Source organism: Coregonus clupeaformis, chromosome 23 (assembly GCF_020615455.1).
Source record: "Coregonus clupeaformis isolate EN_2021a chromosome 23, ASM2061545v1, whole genome shotgun sequence".
NCBI classification, from domain to species: Eukaryota; Metazoa; Chordata; class Actinopteri; order Salmoniformes; family Salmonidae; genus Coregonus; species Coregonus clupeaformis.
This window is the reverse complement of record NC_059214.1, coordinates 54,626,295-54,647,422: the sequence shown is the minus strand read 5'-3', so window position 1 is coordinate 54,647,422 and position 21,128 is coordinate 54,626,295. Positions and strand designations below refer to the sequence as shown.

At 45.6% G+C, this 21,128-nt stretch overlaps 1 protein-coding gene across 1 annotated transcript in view; it reads right to left on the bottom strand.

Annotated features, from left to right (window-relative positions):
* Positions 1-20,635, bottom strand: part of LOC121556311 (cytoplasmic protein NCK2-like) — a 50,160-nt gene extending 29,525 nt beyond the window's left edge. Inside the window, exon 1 of the mRNA XM_041870228.1 lies at positions 20,413-20,635. The gene's annotated coding sequence lies outside the window, so the exon portion shown is untranslated. The remainder of the gene's footprint in view (positions 1-20,412) is intronic.
* Positions 20,636-21,128: the final 493 nt, after the last annotated feature.

The following is a 21,128-nucleotide window of genomic DNA, read 5'->3' as shown; positions in this document are numbered from 1 at the left end:
TTTTACGAGTTTGAGGTTAAGAAAGAAGCCTAAAGGGGGGGACGGGGAGGATAGATGGGAGAGGGTTGAAGATGTCTCGGGGGGCTGGTACTACAATGGGTTCAAACATCGGACATTACATTAATGTAATTATGTGTTGGTCCCATGTTTCATGAGCTGAAATAAAAGATCCCAGAAATGTTCCATACGCACAAAATGCTTATTTCTCTCAAAGTTTGTGCACATCCTTGTTAGTGAGCACTTCTCCTTTGCCAAGATAATCCATCCACCTGACAGGTGGCATATCAAGAAGCTGATTTTAAAAAATGATCATTACACAGGTGCACCTTGTGCTGGGGACAATAAAAGGCTACTAAAATGTGAAGTTTTGTCACACAAGCCACAGATGTCTCAAGTTTTGAGGGAGCGTGCAATTGGCGTGCTGACTGCAGGAATGTCCAGAGCTGTTGCCAGATAATTTAAATGTTAATTTCTCTACCATAAGCCACCTCCAACATCGTTTTAGAGAACTTGGCAGTACGTCCAACTGGCCTCACAACCGCAGACCATGTGTAACCAAGCCAGCCCAAGACCTCCACATCCAGCTTCTTCACCTGGGGGATTAACTGAGACCAGCCACCGGGCCAGCTGATGAAACTGAGGAGTGTTTCTGTCTGTAATAAAGCGCTTTTGTGGAGAAAAACGAATTCTGATTGACTGGCTCCCCAGTGGGTGGGTCTGGCTCCCAAGTGGGTGGGCCTATGCCAAAACCAGACACACCCATTGCTGCGCCCCTGCCCACTCATGTGAAATCCATAGATTAGGGCCTAATGAATTCATTTCAATTGACTGATTTCCTTATATGAACTGTCACTCAGTAAAATTGTTGAAATTGTTGCATGTTGCATTTATTTTTTTGTTCAGTATAAATGCATGACAATATGTGTGTGATCCCTCAAGGCAATGAAGGCAGGCATGGTCTTTTCATAATGAGATAACCTGGGAAGAAGGATGACTATTCTCTACTACATAAACTACATGCGATGTGTGAGAGAGATAGACAGCTTTGTGTACACAGACAGGGTGCTGTGCAGTTACTGTAGGCCTCATTAGGTTTGTAATGTCTGTGTGTGGATGCTAATGTGTGTGTGTCTGGATTCAAGAAGCAGAGCATAACATGTGGTTGAGATTCTCTCAGCTGTGTCTCCCAGGCTTCACTCACAGCCTGCCTTCAGGGAGTTCAGATTAGAATGTGTAACATCTATATACGTCGGACTAGGGCTGGGCGATATATCAAAAATATATATGTATGTTTTCTCTAAATAAGCTAACAAACATTGAATGAATTCAGGGTGTGTGAAATTAGGCTAAATATAAGGCCCACTAATTATTGTATCAAAAATAATCGCGATCTGGCATTGAAGTCTGTATGAAAATTCCCCTTTTGTTACAAATTTACCCCCCGAACCATGCATAATGCACATTCACCAATATTGACTAACTTCTTGTAGCAGGCATTATAGAAAATGAACACAGGTCATAAACAATCTCTCAAGCCCACATGCTAGTGAGTAGCCAGCTATTCTTTATATTTAAAGTTTAGCCAAATTGGATCTATTTACTAGCTAACAAGGTAGAATAGTTGAATTGTTATGAACAAACCTGTGGTACCGCAATGCCGCGCGACAAACCGAGCATACATTTTCCAGAATCAATGTTCATTGATACTCCTGTTTTAGTAGTGTCTGCTCTGCGCACAATTTGAGTCGTTGAGACATAAAAGGGTATCGTTTGACAGGTTCACATCTCCTCTATTTAGGGCTGAGCCCAATTAGTCGACTGGTGACCAATAAATAAATAAATGTCGAGCAGTAGCATATATACAGTGAGGGAAAAAAGTATGTGATCCCCTGCTGAGTTTGCCCACTGACAAAGAAATGATCAGTCTATAATTTTAATGGTAGGTTTATTTGAACAGTGAGAGACAGAATAACAACAAAAAAATCCAGAAAAACGCATGTTAAAAACATTTATAAATATATTTGCATTTTAATGAGGGAAATAAGTATTTGACCCCCTCTCAATCAGAAAGATTTCTGGTTCACACTCTTAAAGGGAGTGCTCCTAATCTCAGCTTGTTACCTGTATAAAAAAAGACACCTGTCCACAGAAGCAATCAATCAATCAGATTCCAAACTCTCCACCATGGCCAAGACCAAAGAGCTCTCCAAGGATGTCAGGGACAAGATTGTAGACCTACACAGGCTGGAATGGGCTACAAGAGCATCGCCAAGCAGCTTGGTGAGAAGGTGACAACAGTTGGTGCGATTATTCGCAAATGGAAGAAACACAAAATAACTGTCAATCTCCCTCGGCCTGGGGCTCCATGCAAGATCTCACCTCGTGGAGTTGCAATGATCATGAGAACGGTGAGGAATCAGCCCAGAACTACACGGGAGGATCTTGTCAATGATCTCAAGGCAGCTGGGACCATAGTCACCAAGAAAACAATTGGTAACACACTACGCCGTGAAGGACTGAAATCCTGCAGCGCCCGCAATGTCCCCCTGCTCAAGAAAGCACATATACAGGCCCGTCTGAAGTTTGCCAATGAACATCTGAATGATTCAGAGGAGAACTGGGTGAAAGTGTTGTAGTCAGATGAGACCAAAATCGAGCTCTTTGTCATCAACTCAACTCGCCGTGTTTGGAGGAGGAGGAATGCTGCCTATGACCCCAAGAACACCATCCCCACCGTTAAACATGGAGGTGGAAACATTATGCTTTGGGGGGGTTTTCTGCTAAGGGGACAGGACAACTTCACCGCATCAAAGGGATATATATAGTAATATATATAGCCTCCCTACTGTCACTTTATTTTACTGTATATATAGCCTCCCTACTGTCACTTTATTTTACTTCTGCTCTTTTTTTCTCAACACTTTTTTTGTTGTTGTTTTATTCTTACTTTTTTTGTTTAAAATAAATGCACTGTTGGTTAAGGGCTGTAAGTAAGCATTTCACTGTAATGTCTGCACCTGTTGTATTCGGCGCATGTGACCAATAAAATTTGATTTGATTTGATTTGATGTACCGGGCCATGTACCGTCAAATCTTGGGTGAGAACCTCCTTCCCTCAGCATGACAATGACCCAAAACACACGGCCAAGGCAACAAAGGAGTGGCTCAAGAAGAAGCACATTTAGGTCCTGGAGTGGCCTAGCCAGTCTCCAGACCTTAATCCCATAGAAAATCTGTGGAGGGAGCTGAAGGTTCGAGTTACCAAACGTCAGCCTCGAAACCTTAATGACTTGGAGAAGATCTGCAAAGAGGAGTGGGACAAAATCCCTCCTGAGATGTGTGCAAACCTGGTGGCCAACTACAAGAAACATCTGACCTCTGTGATTGCCAACAAGGGTTTTGCCACCAAGTACTAAGTAATGTTTTGCAGAGGGGTCAAATACTTATTTCCTTCATTAAAATGCAAATCAATTTATAACATTTTTGACATGCGTTTTTCTGGATTTTTTGTTTGTTATTCTGTCTCTCACTGTTCAAATAACCCTACCATTAAAATTATAGACTGATCATATCTTTGTCAGTGGGCAAACGTACAAAATCAGCAGGGGATCAAATACTTTTTTCCCTCACTGTTTATAAAAAAATGGCACATGAGACACCTGTCTTATTCGCGCCCATCTCAGTGAACTAATCCATTATGGAGGCCGAGACTAATCCATTGCAGAGGCTGCTCGGATGGCACAGTCCAAGAAGAAGGGGAGTGTGGCAAAGATGCACAATGCATGTCTCGCTCCAAAACACGCTCTCTCCCGCCAATTTGTGCACATTCATTGTTTCATAACTTCATTGTGTGCGTTTGATTGTTACTGTCCATCAATTCCCCATTACATATATCACCAGTAATCTACAATGTTTGTTTGGTTACAGTAATTTCTGTTAATGCATTCAATATATTATTATTTCAGTATTTTACCGTTCTCATTGTCGAACTGGACATGTTGTTTGCAGAGCGCACAACCTATGCTACACTTGTGAGTTTTGGTTTTTTTCATTCCATTTACGAGTTTTGTCAATTGTCATTGTCTTTTGTTTGGAGCACTCCTGTCAATGTTGAGTAAGGACGTGCAGCTGATTATGCATAAAAGTAGGCCTATAGTCTACCTGGCCTGAAGGCAAATGTAGGCATAAACGTGCCCATTTGGGAATCTGATATTACTTCTGATTGGCTTAACGCGCCACCACTATTGAGCTGTTGAGCTTCTCGAAGTAATGCTTTCTTCACTTCAAACAGCAAGCAAACTAAGTCTGTTTTTACATCAATTGAGAATGACAACAGTTCCTCAATGCATTTGAAAAATCTTTCCAGCTCTCTCCCTTTCGATAACCACTCAGCGTGAAAGGGAAAAATATAATGCTCTGATCCAGTAGAAATGTCATAAAATAGGGCCTACCTGATTACTTCTTATCCCATGCGCAAATAGCCTACAGCTGTGTCTGTCCAAAGCACATTGGCGCGGGAAACTCTGACAAGGATTTTGAGATACGAAGATGTTATAAATTAAATTAAACTGTTCCACGAAAATGTGCATCTGAAAACCATAACTGGCAGATCGGTAGAAATAGTCAGATAAATTGGCATTCCACATGAGAAAGGTTGCAGACTCCTCGTGTAGCCTATTACCGGCAACTTCAGGAGAGTAACAGCAGAATCTGCGAAAGCCACTAGGATGGTCGGGAAAGGCTACGTTTTTTTTCTTCAGGGTATCTTGATCTCTGGCTCCCTCTTGAGTCATTTGTGTCTGATTTCATCAAACAGTGCCCTTAAAGCATCAGACAAGCTCAATGCATATATACTGGGGAAAAAAACTACTTTCGGTCGACCAATGTGTTTTGGTGTCTATATGACCGATTCTGTTGGACCAAACCTCAAATGCAAATAGCGAGTTGAAACCACTTGTCAGAGAGCAAGAGGTGATCTCTCAACTTTGTTGGTGTGAGTGGCAGGGGAGGGGCGTGGTGTGCGTGTATAAACAGAGAGGAAGAGGTGAAGCAAGAGGTTTCACTCTCGCCTCAAATCGATCCAAAATAAGCCCAATGCGTTTCTATGGGCTTATTTTGGACCTAAGCTTGTCGCCTGCCTTCCCGCCTTTGGGACAACGACTCCCATTGTTAAGGCGGAGACATGAGCATGTCGTAATTATATACAGATCTCTGGTGTAAATGGGAAGGTGCACACAGCACAGAAGGAGAGGAGACATGACCAAAAAGACAACATGAGAACAAGGACATAAACGCTCATAAAAACGAAAAAAAAAAAAAAAACTTGATTCTTGTGATACAGGCATTTGGAATATTGCGCAAAAACATTCATTCTAATTAATTCTATATATTTCCCAGCCCTACGTCTGACTACACAAGGCAGTCACGTGCCCTGGCAACTGTACTTCAAGCCCTGAGGAAGATGACATCACTGCTCGATGATAATAGCCGTATTGCTACATACTGTATGTAAATTCACACTCCATATTAAAAAGTATCTTGCTCTCTCTCGCTCTACCTCCCTTCTCTTTCCAGTAAAGTGCTGTTGACTCTCTCCCAGCATGCGCTTCACCTTCTTTGTACCTCCTGCTCTTCTCCTCTCCATCCCTCTCTCTTCTACAGCTGCTCTGAAAAGCTGAATTATTAAGCGCAACCCAGTGGTCCCACAGAGTGAACGGAGTGACAGTACAGTGGGAATGACAGCGAGAGAGAGTGGTAACAAGAGAGAATGTGAAGATAACTATTTGGAGTGAAGAGTGTGTGTTTACTGTATGACCCTTCATTACACTACCATCCCCTGCTTGCTGGTTGTTGGCATACCACAAGACAGTGTTAGCTCACTGAGCTAAAGCCAAGGCCTCAGGGCAAGATGATTACTTATGACGCAAGACTAACTTGGTGCACTACCTCCATTAAAACACACAGTGGTTCACCAGGAGCCAGGGAGAAGTAGCTGATGGGTAAATAAACATGGTGATTGAAGAGATCTCTCTCTCTGTGTGATTGAGAGAGAGAGACTGTCATGGCCTTTGGCCTGGTGAGCAGCGGGTATATGCTGGGGCTCAGTAGTGTGTGTGGCCTCCATATGCCTGTATGACCTCCCTACAACGCCTGGGCATGCTCCTGATGAGGTGGCGGATGGTCTCCTGAGGGATCTCCTCCCAGACCTGGACTAAAGCATCCGCCAACTCCTGGACAGTCTGTGGTGCAACGTGGCGTTGGTGGATGGAGCGAGACATGATGTCCCAGATGTGCTCAATTGGATTCAGGTCTGGGGAACGGCGGGCCAGTCCATAGCATCAATGCCTTCCTCTTGTAGGAACTGCTGACACACTCCAGCCACATGAGGTCTAGCATTGTCTTGCATTAGGAGGAACCCAGGGCCAACCGCACCAGCATATGGTCTCACAAGGGGTCTGAGGATCTCTTCTCGGTACCTAATGGCAGTCAGGCTACCTCTGGCGAGCACATGTGTGGCCCCCCAAAGAAATGCCACCCCACACCATGACTGACCCACCGCCAAACCGGTCATGCTGGAGGATATTGCAGGCAGCAGAACGTTCTCCACGGCGTCTCCAGACTCTGTCACGTGCTCAGTGTGAACCTGCTTTCATCTGTGAAGAGCACAGGGCGCCAGTGGAGAATTTGCCAATCTTGGTGTTCTCTGGCAAATGCCAAACGTCCTGCACGGTGTTGGGCTGTAAGCACAACCCCCACCAGTGGACGTCCGGCCCTCATACCACCCTCATGGAGTCTGTTTCTGACCGTTTGAGCAGACACATGCACATTTGTGGCCTGCTGGAGGTCATTTTGCAGGGCTCTGGCAGTGCTCCCCTCCTGCTTGCACAAAGGCGGAGGTAGCAGTCCTGCTGCTGAGTTGTTGCCCTCCTACGGCCTCCTCCACGTCTCCTGATGTACTGGCCTGTCTCCTGGTAGCGCCTCCATGCTCTGGGCACTACGCTGACAGACACAGAAAACCTTCTTGCCACAGCTCGCATTGATGTGCCATCCTGGATGAGCTGCACTACCTGAGCCACTTGTGTGGGTTGTAGACTCCGTCTCATGCTACCACTAGAGTGAAAGCACCGCCAGCATTCAAAAGTGACCAAAACATCAGCCAGGAAGCATAGGAACTGAGAAGTGGTCTGTGGACACCACCTGCAAAACCAGTCCTTTATTGGGGGTGTCTTGCTAATTGCCTATAATTTCCACCTGTTGTCTATTCCATTTGCACAACAGCATGTGAAATTTATTGTCAGTGTTGCTTCCTAAGTGGACAGTTTGATTTCACAGAAGTGTGATTGACTTGGAGTTACATTGTGTTGTTTAAGTGTTCCCTTTATTTTTTGAGCAGTGTATATAAGCCCTGCTCTGACATTGTGACAATGCTCTCAGACCCAGGGAGTAAGTCTGACACACAATCAGAGGAGAGAAACTGAAGGAGTCTGTGTGAAGTGGATCATCTCTGGCCCAGGACAACAACAAAAAATCAAAACAAAATCAGTGTCACGACTTGCTGCATCAACCTGTGTGTGTGTGTGTGTGTGTGTGTGTGTGTGTGTGTTCGAGCCAGACATTTTCTTGGTCAGGACAAACTTCTGGCATTACATTACCAACTATAAAAAGTAGTCACAGAATAACACATAATTTTTTATTATTTTATTTTAGGTCATTTAGCAGATGCTCTTATCCAGAGCGACTTACAAGAGCAATTAGGGTTAAGTGCCTTGCTCAAGGGCACATCGACAGATTTTTCACCTAGTCGGCTCGGGGATTAGAACCAGCGACCTTTCGGTTACTGGCACAACACTCTTAACCACTAAGCTACCTGCCGCCCAATAAAATAGATTTTCCCCCTGAGAATTGCATGCAAAACAACCCAGCTCTTGACAACAGAAGTGTTTCTATGTTTTCCTACCAGACAGAATGGTGATGTCTCCTTCCACAGAAACCCTGCCACACAAAACATTGAACAGCCACATTCAACAGGCATCTGCTTGTGCGTGTCTGTCCGCTGTGTATTTGTTTGGCCCTGGTAATCCCGAGGTCCATCACCCTTAAGCCATCAGTCTCATAAATAAAGCGGTTTTGTGGTGCACCCTCAGCATGTGTGTGTACGCAAAGGAGGCCATATTACACCTTCAGCAAGTGTGTAAATTTACACTGCGGCACACAGCAGCTTGTTAGGCTATTGAGAAGGAAAAGGAGGTCGTCGGGTGAGGTTGTGTCTCTCTCTGGCGGGAGGTAAGCTTGGCTTTATACATAGTTTGGGCTTTGTCGAGTAAAGCTTAAACTATGTATTTAGATTGTAGTTAGGTATTGTAGGTAGTTATCGTGGGTTGTTGTATGTAATTATTGTAGGTTAGTATTGTATTCGACTGAGCGCGGTGAAGCACGAAGCTAGCTAGCTAACCCACTACCTGGACTAGCTAGCAGGTAGCTACTGGCAACTATTAGCAACGGTGGATAGTTGTTTCACGCCTGAGAGTGCCTGTAATTACGCCAGCTGGCTGCCTACAATAATTACATACAATAATGCCTACCATTCAGCTGTTTTCTAACCTCATTGTCTGAAGCGTTAACGTTAGGTAGTAAGTGGCTACTGTGCTTGAAATTTAGCTAGCTTGTTGCTACCTGGATAGCTACTAGTAAACAATAGCTGGAACGACCTAGCGAACAGACGCGAACTGGCTGAGTCAATTCAGTGGCTAGCTTTGCACTTGGCTAGCTAACAGTAGCTGCTAGGGGTAAGTTATAACCTACATTTGTGTTTTGTTTTTACATATTGGTAGCCAGAGTCGTTCAAGGGAATTCGGGACATGGGTGACTAGTTAACGTTAGCTTGGCTCTCACTGTGTGTTCGTGCCGTGAAAGGAGGGGTTTCTTCTTTGTCTGAAAGCAATGGCTAGCTAGTATGCTAACTATTCTAGCTAACTAACTGGCTGAATAAATTGACGACGGACTCGCTCAAGCTGTCGGGACTAACCCACAACGTTAGACACGGACCCGAATGATCTGCTTGGCGTGTTGACACACTGGTGGTTTGTTGTGGCCGAGTATTGGTGCTCAACCGTGTTGTTGGAGTCCGGCATGCTAGCTGGCTGTGGCGTCTTATAACTAGGTGCCCTGGACGATTTTCACGGAAGAATACTGTACCAAGTTAGCTAGCTGAATAAACTAAGTTAGTCTATTCCTAGAAAACATTGAACCGCTGTAGTTTACAACAATTATAGTTTCTGAGGTGGAAGTTGGGAGAGTTATATTTGAGTGTTTCGGTGAAACGTAAGTGAGGGAGGCCCCGCTCTATCGCTTTCCCAGATGTTTAATTCATTTCATTCCGATCTCCTTTGCATTATTGTAGCCATTTTCTGTAGCCTGTCAACAATGTGTCTGTCTATCCCTGTTCTCTCCTCTCCGCACAGGCTATACAAACGCCTCACACCGTGTGGCTGCTGCCACTCTAACCTGGTGGTCCCTGCACGCACGACCCACGTGGAGTTCCAGGTCTCCGGCAGCCTCTGGAACTGCCGTTCTACGGCCAACAAGGCAGAGTTCATCTCAGCCTATGCTACCCTCCAGTCCCTCGACTTCTTGGCGCTGACGGAAACATGGATTACCACAGAAAACACTGCTACTCCTACTGCTCTCTCCTCGTCTGACCATGTGTTCTCGCATACCCCGAGAGCATCTGGTCAGCGGGGTGGTGGCACAGGAACCCTCATCTTTCCCAAGTGGACATTCTCTCTTTCTCCCCTGACCCATCTGTCTATCTCCTCATTTGAATTCCATGCTGTCACAGTCACTAGCCCATTCAAGCTTAACATCCTTATCATTTATCACCCTCCAGGTTCCCTTGGAGAGTTCATCAATGAGCTTGACAAGTTCCTTTCCTGAGGATGGCTGACCCCTCACAGTTCTGGGTGACTTTAACCTCCCTACATCTACCTTTGACTCATTTCTCTCTGCCTCCTTCTTTCCACTCCTCTCCTCTTTTGACCTCACCCTCTCACCGTCCCCCCCTACTCACAAGGCAGGCAATACACTTGACCTCATCTTTACTAGATGCTGTTCTTCTACTAATCTCACTGCAACTCCCCTCCAAGTCGCCGACCACTACTTTGTATCCTTTTCTCTCTCGCTCTCCTCCAACACTACTCACTCTGCCCCTACTCAGATGGTAATGCGCCGTCGCAACCTTCGCTCTCTCTCTCCCGCTACTCTCTCCTCTTCCATCCTATCATCTCTTCCCTCTGCTCAATCCTTCTCCCTCCAATCTCCTGATTCTGCCTCCTCAACCCTCCTCTCCTCCCGTTCTGCATCCTTTGACTCTCTATGTCCCCTATCCTCTGGGCCGGCTCAGTCCTTCCCTCCTGCTCCGTGGCTTGACGACTCATTGCGAGCTCACAGAACAGGGCTCCAGGCAGCCGAGCGGAAATGGAGGAAAACTAGACTCCCTGCGGAACTGGCATCTTTTCACTCCCTCCTCTCTACATTTTCTTCCTCTGTCTCTGCTGCTAAAGCCACTTTCTACCACTCTAAATTCCAAGCATCTGCCTCTAACCATAGGAAGCTCTTTGCCACCTTCTCCTCCCTGCTGAATCCTCCTCTCCTCCCCTCCCCCCCCCTCCCTCTCTGTGGATGACTTCGTCAACCATTTTGAAAAGAAGGTTGACGACATCCGATCCTCGTTTGTTAAGTAAAATGACATCGCTGGTCCTGCTCACACTGCCCTACCCTATGCTTTGACTTTTCTCCCCTCTCTCTCCAGATAAAATCTTGCGACTTGTGACGGCCGGCCGCCCAACAACCTGCCCGCTTGACCCTATCCCCTCCTCTCTTCTCCAGACCATCCCCGGTGACCTTCTCCCTTACCTCACCTCGCTCATCAACTCATCCTTGACCGCTGGCTATGTCCCTTCAAGAGAGCGAGAGTTGCACCCCTTCTCAAAAAAACAACACTCGATCCCTCTGATGTCAACAACTACAGACCAGTATCCCTTCTTTCTTTTCTCTCCAAAACTCTTGAGCGTGCCGTCTTTAGCCAACTCTCTTGCTATCTCTCTCAGAATGATCTTCTTGATCCAAACCAGTCAGGTTTCAAGACTGGTCATTCAACTGAGACTGCTCTTCTCTGTGTCACGGAGGCTCTCCGCACTGCTAAAGCTAACTCTCTCTCCCCTGCTCTTGTCCTTCTAGACCGGTCTGCTGCCTTTGATACTGTGAACCATCAGATCCTCCTCTCCACCCTCTCCGAGCTGGGCATCTCCGGCACGGCTCACTCTTGGATTGCGTCCTACCTGACCGGTCGCTCCTACCAAGTGGCGTGGCGAGAAGCTGTCTCCGCACCACGTGCTCTCACCACTGGTGTCCCCCATGGCTCAGTTCTAGGCCCTCTCCTATTCTCTCTATACACCAAGTCACTTGGCTCTGTCATATCCTCACATGGCCTCTCCTATCATTGCTACGCAGACGACACACAACTAATCTTCTCCTTTCCCCCTTCTGATAACTAGGTGGCGAATCGCATCTCTGCATGTCTGGCAGACATATCAGTGTGGATGACGGATCACCACCTCAAGCTGAACCTTGGCAAGACGGAGCTGCTCTTCCTCCCGGGGAAGGACTGCCCGTTCCATGATCTCACCATCACGGTTGACAACTCCGTTGTGTCCTCCTCCCAGAGTGCGAAGAGCCTTGGCGTGACCCTGGACAACACCCTGTCGTTCTCCGCTAACATCAAGGCGGTGACCCGATCCTGTAGGTTCATGCTCTACAACATTCGGAGAGTACGACCCTGCCTTACACAGGAAGCGGCACAGGTCCTAATCCAGGCACTTGTCATCTCCCGTCTGGATTACTGCAACTCGCTGTTGGCTGGGCTCCCTGCCTGTGCCATTAAACCCCTACAACTCATCCAGAATGCCGCAGCCCGTCTGGTGTTCAACCTTCCCAAGTTCTCTCACGTCACCCTGCTCCTCCGCACACTCCACTGGCTTCCAGTTGAAGCTCGCATCTGCTACAAGACCATGGTGCTTGCCTGCGGAGCTGTGAGGGGAACGGCACCTCCGTACCTTCAGGCCCTGATCAGTCCCTACACCCAAACGAGGGTATTGCGTTCATCCACCTCTGGCCTGCTGGCCCACCTACCTCTGCGGAAGCACCGCTCCCGCTCAGCCCAGTCAAAACTGTTCGCTGCTCTGGCACCCCAATGGTGGAACAAGCTCCCTCACGACGCCAGGACAGCGGAGTCACTCACCACCTTCCGGAGACACTTGAAACCCCATCTCTTTAAGGAATACCTGGGATAGGATAAAGTAATCCTTCTACCCCCCCCTTACCCCACAAAAAAAACAAAAAAAAACATTGTAAAGTGGTTATCCCACTGGCTATAAGGTGAATGCACCAATTTGTAAGTCGCTCTGGATAAGAGCGTCTGCTAAATGACGTAAATGTAAATACCAATAGAGGGAAGAAAGGGTGAAAGGGACCTTTGACACAAACCCATTGAGACCAATGAAGAGGAAATGTGATAAATAAGGAATAGTTTTCGGCATCACTAGTCCACTATGAACTCCGCAGATGGACACGCCAACAGAGAAGGCTTTTCATTTTACTTGATTGATTAATTAATTAATTAACAGGTGATGTTAAAGGTAGACTCAGCGAAATTTACATTTTTTTACATTTTATTTTACATTTTTAGTCATTTAGCAGACGCTCTTATCCAGAGCGACTTACAGTTAGTGAATACATTTTTTTTATTTTTTTTCATACTGGTCCCCCGTGGGAATCGAACCCACAACCCTGGCATTGCAAACGCCATGCTCTATCAACTGAACTACATCCCTGCCGACCATTCCCTCCCCTACCCTGGACAACGCTAGGCCAATTGTGCGCTGCCCATGAGTCTCCCGGTCGCGGCCGGCTGCGACAGAGCCTGGATTCGAACCAGGATCTCTAGTGGCACAGCTAGCACTGCGATGCAGTGCCTTAGACCACTGCGCCACTCAGGAGACGCCACTCAAATGACGTTGCCACATACAACACTGCAGTTACTGAGATGAGTGAGACGCCAGACTTCGCTCTCACACAGTCACACACAGTATCTGCGCATGTGGTTGGGTTCGCTTCACGTTATTCATAGCGTGGTAGCCAGGGCACCAAAACAGCAGAGAGGTTGAGCCTCGCGCTTCAATGCTCTTAGTTGTTGTGGAAATTGACCAACTACGCCATTTACTTTCTGCATCTACGTCATATCGCTGAGTCTACCTTTATTTAAATAACTAATCACAGCTCCAGGCTTGCTGTGTAGATAGAGTGATGCTGTGATGGGTGGTCAGGTAGCTCAATCATGACTTCCTCCAAACATTACTCATCAGCCCTAAACTGCAGAGCATGCAATGATGTGAGAGAGACACATTCTAATCTGTAAAAAATCCAGTTCCTGTTGGTGGAACTCTTTAGGGGCTCTATTATAAAAAAAAGTATTTGAATACTGTGTATTCTAGTGCTATAGGGTAGTTCTACCAGTCTTACTGGAGAGGGGTAAGAATCAGGGATAGGGTATAGCAGCCACATCTAACCCTGACAGCTGTCTCATCATCAGGGCTATGGCTATGTGATCCATACACAGCCAGGGGGACAGAGGATCACATCTAACACAGTAATGGGGAGGTAGAAAGAGAAGAGGAGATGAGGAGAGTGAAAAAAATGAGAGGGGAAATACAATCTACACCCCCAGAGACAGACAGGCAGGCAGGGCAGGTGTGAGCCACTCATGAAACCATTCTCCATCATTTAGGGACTGAGCCAAACTGATGTCCTGCAGCAAATACATGAAAATATCACAACACGTGTGTGTGTGTGTGTGAGAGAGAGGAGTGCAGTGCCACTTAAGAGCATGAAGGGCCTACCAACACATCTACTAATTAAAACAAACTGACAAACATTCCACTTCTACCAGTCACTGCTGTGTGTCCATAGGACCATTCCTCCCATCCCTCGCTATTAAAATTTCAAGGTCCTCTATCCTCCCCATCCCCCTCCTTTAGCCTGACCTTTTCCATTCCTTGTACCCTCCATCTTCTTTCCACTTTCTCTCTCTCTCTTTACCCTTCACTCGGTCTTCCCCCTCTCTCCGTAATGGCGGTTTGACCTCTCCCTAGAACAAACGGGGGATCTGGGTTGTTATCTGAACATGACTGAAGCCAGGAGGCAGAATCACAGCTCCATGCTACTTCTGGCAACCTGCCTTCTCTTTGTGACTGGCTGCTTTAAACTGGCAGCAGCATATGACTGCTGCTGCTGCCGCCTCTGGGATAGTCACACTGGTACCCCAGTGTTCAAGTTGACAGGACGTTTTTCACAACTTTCACAGAACGGCACTGGCACTGAGTTGGCAAGGAGAGTGCACAAGTTGCAGGGAACTAAATTATGTCTTTGTATTTCAGTTTCAGCTCACATACAGGCTACACCTAGGGTGGCAGGCAAAGGTGAGTGCACACACACAGAATCCTGCCACCCACTGTATTTCCTGTGACCAGATAGCAAGCTAAGTAAATCCAGACCTTGATGCAGTGATTACCTAACTGCGTGTGGAGGAGGTCCTGAACAGAGGACCATATCTCTCTCGGGGGGTGTTGGGTTTCGCTGCTCGCCCCGTCTTGCTTCATGGCCCAAAGTGACAATTTTCACCGGGGTAATTCGAAGCCAGCCATGCAAACTGGGAGAGGGCGCGGGAGTGCCATCGACCCTTAATTACTCGTAAAACGAGCACTTCTGAGGGTGTTTATGAATTAATGGCCTCTTGTCTGTCAGGGGGGAGAGGAGGGGGGGACATCAGGAAGAGGGGGAGAAAGAGGGAGAGTGGTGGTGGTGTGAAATCCTGCCCCCCTGGTCCCACCCCTGTGGAGTGTCTAAAGCTCTTGGACTAAGACACTGACAGTCTGTATACTGTCTCTGTATTTAATGTCTTAATGATGCTCCAAGTTAACATATTTATTTTCAGTGACTCCCAAGCATGCTCCATTTATTTTCCCTGTCCTCCAGCTCTCCCAGCATCCATGAGAGAGGTGGGTCTTTTTAAGGGCCTATTTTAAGGAGCTGGGGGCAGGGGTTGTGGATGGGCAGTGAAACAGACATACCAGTGCCATCTCCCCCTCCCTATATCCCTCCCATCCCCTCTATCTGTCCCCCTCTCTGTCCATATCTGCATCCCAGAACAGGATTAGGCTGGGTGCCCAGTGGTGACAAGGCCATTGGAGCAGAGCTGACAGACTGTTGGTTCAGATGTTGGACGCGAGCAGATTGAGGGCCTGAGAGAGAGGGCGAAGAGGGAGGGAAGGATGGGAGAGGGAGCGTTGAGACAGAAGTGAGATAAACAGCTTCCAATCATTAGAGGGAGAATGAGTGAGAGCAAGCCAGGGAGGTAGAGTGAGCAACAAAGAGAGAGACGAAAGGAGGGAGAGCTGGTACACTGTGTAATGAAATCGAGAGAAGGAGAAGGCTGTGAAACCATCATTGATGAGAAAGGGCAGAAATAGAAGGTTCAGCCAATCTCCTGGAACTGTCTGTGTCCAGAGAACTCATAAAGAGCTCCAAGCTCGTAGGGACAGTTCTTATGAGATCATGTATTGGGTGCCTATAATGACATGCATCTCTTCAACATTTGCTCTCCCTATGTTATCGTTAGGCTTGCAATGTGTGTGTGTGCACGGATTGATCTGGCATACAGAACAAAAACACCACTGTTGATTGATGTCTCTGTGTCTTGTCTTCTCAAATGACACAACAAATCCTCTTTCTCTTCCTGGGTCGTAGGGTCACAGCGTGTTCAGTTCCATTATTACTGTAACTGCTGCCACGGTTAACGGCTGCCCTGCCCTGACTGCCATGCTCCAGATTAACACAATGATTAGAGGGAGAATAACAATGAGCTAACCATTGGGCTCCCATCCCTCTTTCTATCTGCCCTTATTAAATAATATCTCTCTATCCATGTTCCCTGCTGAACCATCCATCTGGGTCTGTGCCCATCTAGTCCTCCTCTTTTGGGCAGATTAACATTTTGCAGTGGGAGAAAGAGGTCACAGAGAGATATTTTCATCATCGGCTACTGAGCTACCAAATCAGTTGTATTGTGATGCAGTGGCTTCTGATAAGGAGCTCGTTTATTTTCTATCTAACAAGCACAACAGACAAGGAATGATGTCTTACTGATTCTGGGTCCGTTTCACACGTCACAGGGTGAAGTCAGATCCGATGCAAAAACATTTGGTTTTTGGCAACATTGTGGAAGTCACCGTTTATTCTGTAGCCTAGCTATACACTTTTATGATTACACACGTTCTTTTTCTACAGACGCCCAGTCAGCAAATTGTCAAATGGGTAAGTGAGACCTAACATACGATAAAGCAACATGTTTAAGTCGAAAGAGAAACCACTAAATATCAAGGGATGGGCTATGGGCTTGCAAGGCTCCACCATGTCTTAAATAGCCTTTCAAGTTTACTTAGGTCAGTGTTCCAAAGAGACCGAGAGAGAAACAGTTAGATATAGAGATCTGAAACACTGAGAAGAAGATAGCAAACACAGAACCTGGAGAAGGATTCATGCTTGAGAAAACACATGCTACATACCACCATCAGTGTGTGAGATGGCGAGAACAGCGCAGACTGAAAGGGATGCATTTCTTTACCATTACATGTAGACTACATTTAGAAGTGCACTGCCAACAAGCCCCCAAATTGACTAAATGCAAGAAATATAGTTGTGAAAAATGTAAGACCCTGGTAGCTCGGACTTGGAGACACCTGCATTAGAGGTTTGGACGTCTAGGAGTCTGAAAGAGTCCATGTCTTCAAGGGACAAATAGTGGTTTCTCTCTCACAGTGGGGTCAATACACCCTCTCTCTACAAACACACAGAACAAGTGGGAGCTCCATACAGCTCTTTTGTGTAAAATCAGAGACTGGCACTGAAGGGGTACAGTGTGTACACAACAAATTCCAGAGTTCTATCCTAGGGAAGAGTAGGATGGTGGGTTGTGATAGCCTATGTCACAGATAGCTAAATATTCTGGCTATGTCTATTTAAGAAAGAACACTGTCCCATAGTTGGTGTGATATTACAAAACAGGTTTAAGGCATCAGCATTCTTCAGTTCCGCTGGCGTCTAGCCGAACTCGGCTAGCTGAATGAGTGTGCTCGCATACTCCCTTAAAAGACCTTAGCTTGAAAAAAAAATTTAAAAAGCAGCAATAGTACTGTTTGTCCATTTTGAGACGCCGTAGCCAGTATACACTTCCTCAAAATAGTCAGGATTAATCTAAGATAAGTCAAGAAATGTGTCATTCATTTTAAAAAATTGCCAAAGAGAGCTTAGTCGCGCAATTTTACATCTAAGTAAGATATTTGGTGCAGTATTTTCCAATGAAAAAATGTGCATGAAAACGAGTCATCTCTGGTTGAATGACAAAGACTTTATTGAAGAATCCCTACTGTTGACCAATCACCGATGAAGGGGCGTAGACTTCGGCTTTAAACTTCGGCTTGCCTCCATACATTTTGTATTTGTTCCCGAACAGCCGAAAAAACCCTCACTAAAGTCCAAAACGACTTAAATGTAATCAGAATTTATGAACAAACTCTACCGAACTGTTTCGGATGGGAAGCACGCGGACGCCTTTATCCAGTAAGTCTTTAGTTTCCCCGGGCGCCGGTGACATAGACGTCGATTAAGGTAGCCCCCCGTACCGCTCTGATTCAGATGGGTTGGGTTAAATGCAGAAGACACATTTCGGTTGAATGCATTCATTTGCGCAACTGACTAGGTATCCCCTTTCCCTTTATCAGACCTGATGTGATTGAGTTTAAGACTTGTGTCAGCCTTTCTTAAATGGTTGAGTCAGCCATAGAAACCAAACTAGGCTAGGCCTACTGTTCGGTCTCGCTAACAGACTAATGATTTCTACTGTCAGCACTAAATTATTTGGCGCCTTGATTTCCAATCAGGTTGTACAGTAGTGTTGCTCAATCTGTTTCTATATTGTAAGTTTTAAAAGGATACTTTGGGATTTTGGCAATGAGGGCCTTTATCTAGTTCCCCAGAGTCAGGTGAACTGGTGGATACCATTTTTATGTCTCTGTGTCTAGTATATGAAAGAAGTTAGAGGTAGTTTCGTGAGAAACTAGCAGACACCCATAGACACTCGTTAGCATTGGCTCGCGAAACTACCTCCAACTTCCTTCATACTGGACACAGAGAAATAAAAATGCTATCCACAAGTTCATCTGACTCTGGGGAAGTAGATAAAGGGCCTCATTGACAAAATCCCAAAGTCTCCCTTTAACCCTGCACTAACACACCCCTTTCAACTAATCAAGAGCTTGGTGATTAGTTGATCATTTTAAATCAGGCGTGGATTGAGGGTAATGGTTGTGTGCTGAGAAGACTATGTGGTAGTTTCTGACTTCTTTCCTGTAGGCCACGTTTCACCCCAACCAAAAACACAAGTGCAGGCCACACAGAGCAGCCAGCAGAATGGCTTGCCCTTCCTCAGTAAGAAAACTGTAGTTTACATAAAGCCAACCAAACTAGTCCCTTCATTTAAATCAAGTTTAACAACAAGCCTACAGAGAATGCCAAACCCTGCATCCTACATACATACCTGTCACTGCAACAACGACAGCAAACCTTGTCCGGTAAAAACTGGGTTACCATGGTGACCTACCTTAACACAGGCGTGTGGCAGCTCTGTAGGTGCGGCCCGAAACTACACCTGATCCCTGAGCTCCATACTGTCTGACTGTCCCAGATAGCCTACGGTACCTTAATCCGGCATCACATAAAACTATCTGATAAGGACAAGAACACTGATAAGCTCAGTTTCCTTGCAGGTCTCTTAATCAGTAGAACATTTTCATGTTATTGTCCACAGCTAGGAGCTAAATGTGTTAGTTCTGGCATTTATGCGACATTTGCAGTATAATGTGAGTAAAATCGGATTAGAGCCTGACTGTAAAGTACAGTACCTCTCAGCTGGAACCACTTCACACCTCTGGAAGCCTAATGGAAGGAATAACATAAGGGAGCTGTGGAGTGTAGGCGTTGCAAAGGGAGTGGATAAAAACTGGAAGCTCATTCGGCTACTCAAAATAGTGTATTTCAGGCTATCAAACCGCACATTAATTTGCATAAATATCTACAAATCAGCCTTGGGCTGGCTGAATGACAGTTTCTAAACAGTAGTAGACAAAAGAGTGGTGGACACACCATGGTGGATTCTAATGACATTTATTTACACATTGTTGTCATTGCTCTTTTGTCTGGGCTGTGTGTGTGAGAGCAGTTCATGTAGCTCAGCTCTGTAGCTCAGCTGGTAGAGCACGGCGCTTGTAACGCCAAGGTAGTGGGTTCGATCCCAGGGACCACCCATACACAAAAAAAATGTATGCACGCATGACTGTAAGTCGCTTTGGATAAAAGCGTCTGCTAAATGGCATATTATATTATGAACTACTCTTCCAGACTGCAAAACAGGCTACTGTATGTAACCCTACAATGTGAAGCTCTTTTATTCTGGCAACAAAACATCACTCTCTGCAATGTGTGAAAAATGTGTGCTATGAAGAGTGTTTAAATGTCCATCTAAGCGCAGCTGTTAAAGCAACAGTAACAACCAGCGATACAATAGCCTAACAATACTCATACCAAAGAATATGAACTGTGTGCGGGAATTTGATCTTTGGATTGTAGACCCATTGTGGAACAAGGAAATGGGCTATGGGATAGCATTTAGCAATTTCCCAATTGATTAAAGAAGAACAAAACAAATAGAAACAAAGGATAAAATAATTTTAATTGCTTCTCAGTTTAAGAAAAACAACAGATAGCCTACGATGCAAACCAACCACGATGGTTTAAAACAGTGGAAACACAAGAAATGTGAATGAATGAGTCGAAGGCTAGTCTACTCGATTTATTGTAGCCTAATAACATATTCGATTTTACTTATTATATGTGCATTCTTTCAAGTAAAAGGAAAACAATGCATTTGTATGATAACCATATTTTAATGGAATCCTGTAAAAACGCACATTTGAGTGTGGACACAAAGACAGTGCCTGAAAGAATCAGAAAGTGTCGGTCTACTCTAGTGAACTGACAACATGGTCCATGGATATTGTCCACGTATAGGCCTTGTACCAAACAATGGATAGGCTACTTTGTATGTTTGTACCCACTGACGTGTCATGGTTTGCATTACTACATTTGTGAAAAGAAAACACAGCTGTTATTGCCTATAGTTCACGCCACAAACATCACCCCCGGGCGACCACACTAACTTTACGCTCAGTTGAAAATTGTCCTTACCTTGGCGTTCACTCCAACGAGAACGGGCAACGACGACTGGGGAGCCACACGCACGAAAATAAACCTTTTCACAAACCAACCGAGTCGTGATCAAAAGCGCAACAAAACTAAATTCACGAATTTTGTTCGGTTTCTCAGAACGATTCCTTTCTCTGGCCCAGCTACTCCACTCGCTGCTCGCTTGTTCTCTCCCCCTCTAGCACAAACTGCATCCACCACAATCCACTCGTCCCACTAGTGACGTCACCACCGGGGGACAATGCGTGGTATGACATGGAGATTGATTAACTTCTATGAATCATACAATATACCTAGTTGAATGACTGGTTATTTTGCATTCGGAAGTTGCCTTCACAGTCAAGGAGGAAATTCCAATAGCCTACTTTAAAGGTATTAACCTCAATTTACACAGTGATATAACAAGCAACCAGCTTTATTCTGGTTTTATTAGCATTTGCATGACATGCTGAGTTTCCAGGTTGCTGTGTCAAGGGCAAGTTGCTGCCTTTGACTGGAAGTCAGGACAAATACTCCAATCTGACCTTTGTTCAATGTTTATTCTGCAGTACTGTTTCCTTATGAAAATGTTATCAATAGTTATTTTGAGGAAGTATGATATTAACCAAACAAACCAAATAAAGGGAGTTTGTGCCCACTGAATGCAATCCACTGTGATGTTCAGTATTTTTTTTTTTTTGTATAGAATCTCCCTGTTT